This window comes from Glycine max, chromosome 10, assembly GCF_000004515.6.
Source record: "Glycine max cultivar Williams 82 chromosome 10, Glycine_max_v4.0, whole genome shotgun sequence".
Classification (NCBI taxonomy): Eukaryota; Viridiplantae; Streptophyta; class Magnoliopsida; order Fabales; family Fabaceae; genus Glycine; species Glycine max.
The window spans coordinates 8,793,274-8,804,399 of record NC_038246.2 but is presented as its reverse complement, the minus strand read 5'-3'; the positions used below and the strand labels follow the sequence as shown (position 1 = coordinate 8,804,399).

At 38.6% G+C, this 11,126-nt stretch overlaps 1 non-coding gene across 1 annotated transcript; it reads right to left on the bottom strand.

Annotated features, from left to right (window-relative positions):
- Positions 1-273: 273 nt before the first annotated feature.
- Positions 274-380, bottom strand: LOC121173002 (small nucleolar RNA R71). The gene has a single exon (XR_005887000.1). It is a non-coding gene; the product is annotated as a small nucleolar RNA R71 (small nucleolar RNA).
- Between the last annotated feature and the right edge of the window lie 10,746 nt (positions 381-11,126).

Below are 11,126 nucleotides of genomic sequence, written 5' to 3'. Positions count from 1 at the left end.
GTTCTTAAGACTGGACTGATTCATTTGCTTCCAAAGTTTCATGGCCTTGCAGGTGAAGACCCGCACAAACATTTGAAAGAATTTCACATTGTCTGCTCCACCATGAAACCCCCAGATGTCCAAGAGGATCACATATTTCTGAAGGCTTTTCCTTATTCATTAGAGGGAGTGGCAAAGGACTGGCTGTATTACCTTGCTCCAAGGTCCATCACGAGCTGGGATGACCTTAAGAGAGTATTCTTAGAAAACTTTTTCCCTGCTTCCAGGACCACAGCCATCAGGAAGGATATCTCAGGTATTAGACAACTCAGTGGAGAGAGCCTGTATGAGTACTGGGAGAGATTTAAGAAACTATGTGCCAGTTGCCCCCACCATCAGATTTCAGAACAGCTTCTTCTCCAATATTTTTATGAAGGACTCAATAATATGGAGAGAAGTATGATAGATGCTGCCAGTGGTGGAGCCCTTGGAGACATGACTCCTGCTGAAGCCAGAAATTTAATTGAGAAGATGGCCTCCAACTCCCAGCAGTTTAGCGCCAGAAATGATGCCATAGTCATTAGAGGAGTGCATGAGGTAGCTACAAACCCATCTGCATCATCTGAAACTAAGAAGCTTGAAGGCAAACTGGATGCGTTGGTCAACTTGGTAACCCAGCTGGCCTTGAATCAGAAATTTGTACCTGTCGCAAGGGTTTGTGGTTTGTGCTCCTCTGCTGACCACCATACAGACCTTTGCCCTTCCATGCAGCAACCTGGAGCAATTGAGTAGCCTGAAGCTTATGCTGCAAATATTTACAATAGACCTCCTCAACCTCAGCAGCAAAATCAACCACAGCAGAACAATTATGACCTTTCCAGCAACAGATACAACCCTGGATGGAGGAATTACCCTAACCTCAGATGGTCCAGCCCTCAGCAACAACAGCAGCCTGCTCCTTCCTTCCAAAATGCTGCTGGCCCAAGCAGACCATACATTCCTCCACCAATCCAACAACAGCAACAACCCCAGAAACAGCCAACAGTTGAGGCCCCTCCACAACCTTCCCTCGAAGAACTTGTGAGGCAAATGACTATGCAGAACATGCAGTTTCAGCAAGAGACCAGAGCCTCCATTCAGAGCTTAACCAATCAGATAGGACAATTAGCTACCCAATTGAATCAACAACAGTCCCAGAATTCTGACAAGCTGCCTTCTCAAGCTGTCCAAAATCCCAAAAATGTCAGTGCCATTTCATTGAGGTCGGGAAAGCAATGTCAAGGACCTCAACCCGTAGCACCTTCCTCATCTACAAATGAACCTGCCAAACTTCACTCTATTCCAGAAAAAGGTGATGACAAAAATTTACCTAACAATTTCTGTGCAGGTGAATCTTCTTCCACAGGTAATTCTGATTTGCAGAAGCAGCACATTCCCCCTCTTCCATTCCCTCCAAGAGCAGTTTCCAACAAAAAAATGGAAGAGGCAGAGAAAGAGATCTTGGAAACGTTTAGAAAGGTAGAGGTAAACATACCTCTGTTGGATGCAATAAAGCAAATTCCAAGATATGCCAAATTCTTGAAGGAGCTGTGCACTAATAAGCGGAAGCTTAAAGGAAGTGAACGGATTAGCATGGGCAGAAATGTCTCCGCATTGATTGGTAAATTTGTTCCTCAAATTCCTGAAAAATGCAAAGATCCAGGTACATTCAGCATACCTTGTATCATAGGGAATAGTAAGTTTGACAATGCCATGCTAGATTTAGGAGCTTCTGTTAGTGTTATGCCTCTGTCTATTTTTAATTCTCTATCTCTAGGTCCCTTGCAGTCAACTGATGTGGTAATTCATTTAGCTAACAGAAGTGTTGCCTATCCTGTTGGTTTCATAGAAGATGTCTTAGTTAGAGTTGGTGAACTGATTTTCCCTGTTGATTTTTATATCTTGAATATGGAAGATGGATTTTCTCAAGGATCAGTTCCCATCATTCTAGGCAGACCCTTTATGAAAACTGCTAGAACTAAGATAGATGTTTATGCAGGCACACTGTCCATGGAGTTTGGTGATATAACTGTTCATTTTAATATTTTGGATGCTATGAAATACCCATCTGAAGATCTTTCTGTATTTCGTGCTGAAATAATTGACCATGTTGTTGATGAATACATGATTGATCTTTATTCTAATCTGCATGCCTCTCACTCTTCATGCATTGAGTCTGAAATTGTACTTGATCATATGTCTGAATTTGATGCTGAGAGTGAATCTGAGAGTGATATTGATTGCATGCCTGGTGGTGGTGTTTTACCTCTTGAGATTGATTTTATAGAGTCAGATAGGACTAACCATGTTTCAGGAAGTACACATACCTCTGACTTTCTTTATGAGGTAAAGGCTGAGAAACCATCTCCGTCTACCACTGTCCAGCCGACCACACCAGAATTGAAGCCTCTGCCATCAAATTTAAAATACGCTTACTTGGATGATAGCAAGAGTTTTCCAGTGATTATATCTGCCTCCCTTGCTGATGAGCAAGAGGAGAAGTTGTTGTCAGTTCTCAAGAAGCATAAGAAGGCTATAGGCTGGACCCTGGCGGACATTCCTGGTATTAGCCCATCCACATGTATGCATCGAATAAATTTAGAAGATGGAGCTAAACCAGTAAGACAGCCACAGAGAAGACTCAACCCGGTGATTATTGATGTAGTGAAGAAGGAGATAACCAAGCTTTTGCAAGCTGGAATCATTTATCCTATCTCCGACAGCCAATGGGTGAGTCCCGTCCAGGTAGTCCCGAAAAAGACTGGCCTCACAGTGATCAGAAATGAGAAGGAGGAGCTGATTCCTACTCGGGTGCAGAACAGTTGGAGAGTCTGCATTGACTATAGGAGGCTGAACCAGGTTACCAAAAAGGACCATTTTCCCCTGCCATTCATTGACCAGATGCTTGAACGCCTGGAGGTAAATCCCACTACTGTTTCCTTGATGGATTTTCTGGTTATATGCAAATTACTATTGCTCCTGAGGATCAGGAAAAGACCACATTCACCTGCCCCTTCGGCACTTTTGCTTATAGGAGGATGCCTTTCGGCCTGTGCAATGCCCCTGGTACCTTCCAGCGGTGCATGATTAGTATTTTCAGTGATTTTTTAGAAAATTGCATAGAGGTGTTTATGGATGATTTCACTGTATATGGATCCTCTTTTGATGGTTGTTTGAATAGTTTGGAAAAAGTTTTGAATAGATGCATTGAAACTAACCTTGTTCTAAATTTTGAAAAATGTCATTTTATGGTTGAGAAAGGTATAGTTTTAGGCCACATTATTTCCAATAAGGGCATTGAAGTAGATCCTGCAAAAATTTCTGTTATTTCACAATTGCCTTACCCCTCTTGTGTGCGAGAGGTGCGATCTTTTCTTGGTCATGCAGGATTCTACAGGCGCTTTATAAGGGATTTTAGCAAAGTAGCCCTTCCACTGTCCAACTTGTTGCAAAAGGAGGTGGAGTTTGACTTTAATGACAGATGCAAAGAGGCTTTTGATTGCCTCAAAAGAGCGTTGACTACCACCCCATCATCCAGGCACCCGATTGGACAGCCCCTTTTGAGCTTATGTGTGATGCATCAAATTATGCATTGGGGGCTGTCCTTGCTCAGAAAATTGATAAATTGCCCAGGGTGATATATTATGCTTCTAGGACTTTAGATGCTGCCCAAGCAAATTATACTACTACTGAGAAAGAGCTTCTAGCCATAGTTTTTGCTCTTGAAAAATTTCGATCTTATTTGCTTGGTACTCGCATTATTGTTTATACTGACCATGCAGCTCTAAAGTACTTGTTGAAGAAGGCTGATTCTAAGCCTAGGTTGATCCGATGGATGCTCTGGCTCCAAGAGTTTGACTTGGAGATCCGTGATAGGAGCGGAGCACAAAATCTAGTTGCTGATCATTTGAGTCGGATCGAACGTGTCTCTGATGCAGATTCACCTATTCGGGATGATTTCCCGGATGATCATTTGTATATATTGTATAGTATTTCTGACTCTCTTTCTACTCCCTGGTTTGCTAACATTGTCAATTATTTAGTTGCCTCTGTTTTTCCTCCCTTAGCATCTAAGGCCCAAAAAGATAAGATTAAAAGTGATGCTAAGCATTTTATTTGGGATGACCCCTACTTGTGGAAATTGTGCAGTGATCAGGTCATTAGACGGTGCATTCCAGATCATGAGACTGACTCAGTCCTGCAGTTCTGTCATTCTTCCGCACCGGGAGGTCATCTGGGTGTTCAAAGGACAGCTCGCAAAGTGCTTGATTGTGGTTTTTATTGGCCCACCATCTTTAAAGATGCGTGGAAGATCTGCAGCACTTGTGAGCAGTGTCAGAGAGCAGGAAATACACTTACATGGCGACAACAAATGCCTCAGCAACCTATGCTATTCTGTGAGGTGTTTGATGTCTGGGGTATAGATTTCATGGGTCCTTTTCCTGTCTCTTTTGGTTATGTTTATATTCTCCTTGCAGTTGATTATGTTTCAAAATGGGTGGAAGCCAAGCCCACTAGAACTAATGATGCTAAAGTTGTCGCAGACTTTGTCAGGTCTAATCTGTTTTGCAGGTTTGGAGTACCTAAAGCAATTGTTAGTGATCAAGGAACCCATTTTTGCAACAGGACAATGCATGCCCTGCTTAAAAAGTACGGGTGGTACACAGGGTATCCACACCATACCACCCCAGACTAATGGACAGGCAGAAATTTCTAACAGGGAAATCAAGAGAATTCTAGAGAAGATTGTGCAGCCAAGCAGGAAAGATTGGAGTACCAGGCTTGATGATGCTCTCTGGGCACATCGGACTGCCTACAAAGCACCCATAGGAATGTCTCCTTATCGGGTTGTCTTTGGAAAGGCATGTCATCTTCCAGTGGAAATTGAGCACAAAGCATACTGGGCAGTGAAGACTTGCAACTTCTCTATGGATCAAGCTGGCGAGGAAAGGAAGTTGCAACTGAGTGAGTTAGATGAAATCCGCCTAGAAGCCTACGAGAATGCCAAGTTCTACAAAGAAAAGACCAAGAAGTTCCATGATAGCATGATAGTTAAAAAAGACTTCGTGGTTGGGCAAAAAGTGTTATTGTATAATTCTAGGCTTGGACTCATGAGTGGTAAGTTGAGGTCTAAGTGGATTGGTCCTTTTGTTGTTACTAATGTTTTTCCTTATGGTACAGTTGAGATCAAAAGCGACTCCACAAACAAGAGCTTCAAGGTCAACGGACATCGACTTAAGCCATTCCTCACGAACCCTTCTTTAGTGGACGTAGTGGTGGAAGAGACTTCCTTACTCCACCCTACTCTTCCTCCACCATGACTTAGGAGTTTTTCTTTTCCTATCTCCTTCTTTGCTTTTATTACACTTGTCCGATTCTCTTTGATGATTTAATTGTTTTTAATCTTTTAATTGTGCTACATTGAGGACAATGTGTTGTTTAAGTATGGGGGGGGGAGTGTTCTTTGGTTTTGCTAGTTTTGTTGGTTTTGTTAATTTGTTAGTTATGTTAATTTGTTAATGTTGTTAGTTTCATCGGATTTTCAGTTTAATATTTTGGGTCAATTTTGTGTGCACGTACGACTTTGCATGTTTTTCTTTGAATTATAGGATATGTTCAAGAAATGGGTAATTGTTTTGAAAATAAAAGTTCTTGACATTTTGTGACTTGAAATCCTTGATTCTTCTCTACATGTCATGATAGTTTTGAAAGCTCAATTTGAAAGTGATGATTTTACCTTTGTGAGAATTTGAGCCATCCATCATTATAATCATTTGGTGTGTTTTGCCCCATTGATTGCTTGCACAGTAGCCTTGGCTTGATTCTTGTTGATGCGTCCTAATTCACATGTATATTTGGAAATGATTAAGGCAATTTTGTTCTTATAAGCTTCTAGCCAAATGGACTTACCTTGAATTAATTCCTTTGATAGCCCTTTTGAGCCTTGTTTCCCTTTCCTTGTTTTGAAGCTCACTACAAGCCTTAAGTGAAAAACCATGATATTACCATATCCTTAAGGAATTTTGGAGCTTTGGAATTGTTTTGGGAATAAGTGTGGGGGGTTTTTGTTTCATTGGACAACTTGTTTTGTTGGCTATGCTTCATGATGTATTTTGGGCCATACTTGATGTACATTGTATATTGGTTAAATGTTGGACATGCTGAATGAAATGTTGTTTCTCAAAGGCTAAAAAAAAAAAAAAAAATTCGAAAAAAAAATTCGGAAAGAAAAAAAAAAAAGCAATAAAGTTGAGTGAATAAGATCTTAAATGGCACAAGAATGATGAAACTCTTGGTTCTACTCTTCATGTTTAATTTTTATCCTTACTTCTTTTTATTTTCTTATTTTTTTCTTTTTTTAATATGCACTTATTCCCCTTTGCTCCTCTATTCCTTTGGGATTTAGCCACTTATTCCATATTTCTCCATACCTTGTCCTTGGCCCCATTACAACCTTAAAAGACCTTTTGATCCTCATGTGCTTGTGTTTATGGGTTGATTGTCAATTTTAGAATCTTGCCAAGTTTATGGTGTTTGCTTTCATGGGTGCTTTGAGGGTAAATAGTAGCCTAGACACTTGAGAGATAGAGTGTATATCTTGTGAGGCTTTATTACTTTTCATTCTTGAGCTGATTAACTATTTTGCCATGATTGGGTTGCTTGGATGATTTTCATGAATGTCTTGACTTTTTGGATCTCCTTATGTTAGATGTTACCCATTCCTTTTATTCCTTGATGTTCATTGAGAAATATGTGAATGTTTTTGTTTGTCTCCCTCTGATATCCTTGGATTTTGTTCTTTGTTTCATTTTGCCCAAGAGTGCAAAAGGCTAAGTATGGGGGGTTTTGATGTGCCATCATTTTCTCCTATTTCTTAACCCTTTTTGCCCCATTTTAAATACTGATTAGTCTTAATTGTCAAATTTATTAGGCAATTTTATTATTTGGGCCCATTCAGCTAATTTGATGTTTTTAATCTAATTTCAGGAATTAATGAAGCATTGGGTTTGAATCCAGAATTGGGCTTGGGCTTGAATCCAGAATTGAGCTTGGACTTGAAGAGGGCAGACTATTTTATTCTACAAAATTAGATCTTATCTTATCTTTATCTTATCTAGATATTATTTAGATTTGATCTCATCTAGATATTATTTAATCTAGATCTTATCTTATCTTATCTAGATTTGAATTTCTCATCTAGATATTATTTAATCTAGATCTTATCTTATCTTATCTAGATTTGAATTTAATTTATTTATGGGCCTGGATTTAAAACAGATTTGTAAGCTTTGGGACTGAAAAAACTATATAACAGCACCAAGGTTCTAGTTTAGGCTCTCTCTTTGATTATTCGTTTTTAGTTTTAGTCTCTCTCTCTCTCTCTCTTCTTCTCTCTTCTATTTTCGTTTTTTGTTTTAGGCTTTTCTTAGACACTTTTTTGTTTTGCAATTCCAGTTTTGACTTTTCATTTTAGCAATAAAATTTCGTTCTTCAATCTATAATTTCGTTCTCTATTGATTAATGGAAGGCTAGATTTTCTGGTGTTGTTCCTTTTGAGGACGAAGCCCAACTCTCTTTGAGGTTTCGCTTGCAATGTGGTTTCCTGGCAGTTTTCCCTTCACCAGTTATCCCAATTTCGTGAATATTAATCAGTGCACGCTTCGTGTTCGATTAATTGCCTCTGAGCCTAACTTGCGTTCATGCTTAATGGACGAAGGGCTAACTGGTGTATGTGGTGCCTAATCACGTATTGAAAACCCTAAGTTGATTTTCGCTTAGTAAATTGAAATAGGGTTGGATTAAGTGGTTGACTGTTAGGGACGAATTCTCCATAACCCAGGATAAGAGAGTGGCTTCTGAATCAGAGGAAACAACCCGTTTTTAGTATTAGTAGTTTCGTATTCCATTTTATTTGTTCTGCTCTTTAATTACCAAACAACCAAACCCCCCTCCCCCCATCGTTACTGTTACTGTTACTGTTACTGCAAGTATATTATGAACATTTGGCTTGTCACTGCTCGTTGGGAAACGACCTAGGATCACTTCCTAGTTACTGCATTTTCATGTTTATTTGATTCGGGTACGGCCTCGATCAAATTTGGCGCCGTTGCCGGGGAGCAGTGTCCAAAGGTTCATAATAGCTAGCTATTGTTGTGTGTTTAATCCTTTCGTGTTTTAGAAGTCAGACACATATATATAGGCCCTTCGTGCCTTTTCAAAGTGGTTTGAAGAGATGTGTATTTTCAAAAAGCTTTTTTTGAAATTCTTCACTGGTAATTGATTACAGGTTTCTGGTAATCGATTACACAATTATATTTTAAAGGGTCATGTCTTTTCTAAGTGTTTTTTGAAGTGTCATTGTTGGTAATCGATTACAAACATCTGGTAATCGATTACATGATTCAAAATTCAAATTCAAAACCCTTTTTAAACCCTTTGCTTCAAAATTATCTTCTGGTAGTTGATTACACTGCCTGATAATCGATTACCAGAGCCTTGGATGTTGCAAATAATGTGTTTTGAGGAAAAAGCTTGATCAACCAATGAGATTGTTTGAGGCCTTATCTTTTTCTTGATCTTGTTTGCTTTGACCTTGAATTATTCTTGAAGCAATGCTTAACCTTTGAATGTTTGTTGAAGCAACCTTGCATTAATCTTAAAGCAATGCTTAACCTTTGAATTTTGAATGTTTGTTGAAACAACCTTGTTGTTTGATTCTACTTTGGCATCATCAAAACCCAAAACCTGGATGATTCACAAATGGATTGTCACACTTTGGTATGTGACCAAGTGAAACTTTCCCGATTTAAGATCGTAGAGTGATGCCAAGGGTCTGTCGATCTCGGTGAAACTTGATGACATCGGCTGATCCCGAAAGAATTTATACAACAAAGGCCACCCTTGGATTCAAAAGGAATCCTAAGGAGTCTGCATGAGCGACTAACATCAAATGTACCCTACTATCACAATTGTCTTTGGGCATTTTCCATGAGCTCTTAGTCGAATGAGTTTTCTTCTCAAATGTGCAAGTGCAAAACCTCGAGGATTCTCTTTTTCTTTTATATATATTTTTTCAACAATCACAAGCGTGTTCGGTTTTCATTCCAGAATCCCAACTTAAAAGCAAAATTAGTCATTCCTTGATCCACATGGGCTTTATTGGGCTTGTAACGTGGTCAGGGGTAAGAGGGTTATGAAAGAAAGGATTAGAGAGGCTCAAAGAATGTTTGAGGGTTATATTAAGTAAGAACCTTAAGAGTCTTACTTGTACTTTTGTTCCTTTCAACTCTTGGGTCGGGCTCTACTCCTTTTGTCTTATACATTAATCCTTATTGCACTTTTGTGCCTTGTTAAATCGGGAGATCTTTTGTCTCTCTTTTTCTTCACTCACCTTTGGCTTATTTTATTTTCATTGTTGCCCAACTTCATGCATGTGTTGTTTGCATTGCTCTTCCCGCCGGTTTAGCAGTGGTTCCTACTCAAGGTTTCCTATTTTTTTTTGTTGTTTTTTTTTGTGTTGTTTCTAGAAAACAAATATGCTTTGGCTCGAAAGGGGTAGCTGTGGAAGCAATGTATTCCAAGGTTATTTTGATGATGTCAAAGAATCAAGAGTCAAGCAACATTAAAGGATTCAAGAATCAAGCTTCAAGTTTCAAGATTCAAGACTCAAGAATCAAGATTCAAGAATAATCAAGATCAAGATTCAAGACTCAAGATTCAAGAATCAAGAGAAGACTCAATCAAGATAAGTACTAAAAAAGTTTTCCAAAACATTGAGTAGCACAAGAAGTTTTCACAAAATCATTACCAAAGAGTTTTACTCTTTGGTAATCGATTACCAGAAGGTAGTAATCGATTACCAGTGTTTTAAAACGTTAAGATTTCACATTTCAAGAGTTACAACTTGTGTTTAAACATTTTCAACTTGTGTAATCGATTACACAATCCTTGTAATCGATTACCAGTGTTTCTAAAATGTTTTAATTTTCAAAATTCAAAATGAAAAGTCACATCTGTTGATGTGTAATCAATTATACCTTAATGGTAATCGATTACCAGTGACTGATTTCAAAAATATATTTCCAAAAGTCATAATTCTTCAAGTGACTTGTTTCTGAAGATTTTTTCAAAAGTCACAACTTTTTAAGTGATTGCCAAGAGTCACAAGCTTTGACTTGAGCCATCAAGAGATTATAAATATGTGACCATGGCATGAGTTTCAAATGAATAATCATCAATCATCTTTGAATAATCTATCTTTCAATCTTCTCTCAACATCATTCAATATCTTTCAACTCTTTCTACACAATTTTCTGGTTCATTTCTCTTCATCTTTCTAAAAGTTTTTGTTCAACACTTTCTCTTCCTAGAAAAGTTCATTGATCTAAAACTTGTGCTATTCATCTTTTTCATTCTCTTCTCCCTTTGCCAAAAGAACGAAGGACTAACCGCCTGAATTCTTTTGTGTCTCTCTTCTCCCTTACAAAAGATTCAAAGGACTAACCGCCTGAGAATTCTTTTGATTCTTCCCTTCCCCTTAAGCAAAACGCCTAAGATATCTTTTGTTTCCCCTTTACAAAGATTCAAAGGACTAACCGCTTGAGAATTCTTTGTCCCAACACATTGGAGGGTACATCTTTTGTGGTACAAGTAGAGGGTACATCTACTTGGGGGATTGTTATACTGAGAACAAGAAATGGTACATCTCTTGTGGATCAGTTCAACTGGAGGGTACATCCACTTGGTTTTTCAAAGAGAACAAGGGAGGGGACATCCCTTGTGGATCTTTGGCTTGTAAAGGATTTTACATGGTTGAAAGAAATCTCAAGAACCGCATATTGCTTGAGGACTGGATGTAGGCACGGTTTATGGCCGAACCAGTATAAATCTTGTGTTTGTCTTCTTCTTCCCTACATTCTTTAATTTCCACTGTGTACTTTTAATTATCGCTTTTACTTTTGGTTAAGTTTCTATTTCTGTTCTTTACTTTCTTAACTTAGTAGTAAAAGCCTAATTGAATCTAGTAACATTAAGAATGATAGGTTTTTTAATTAGTTAAGACACGTTAATAATTAATTCAACCCCCTCTTCTTAATTATTCCGAGGCC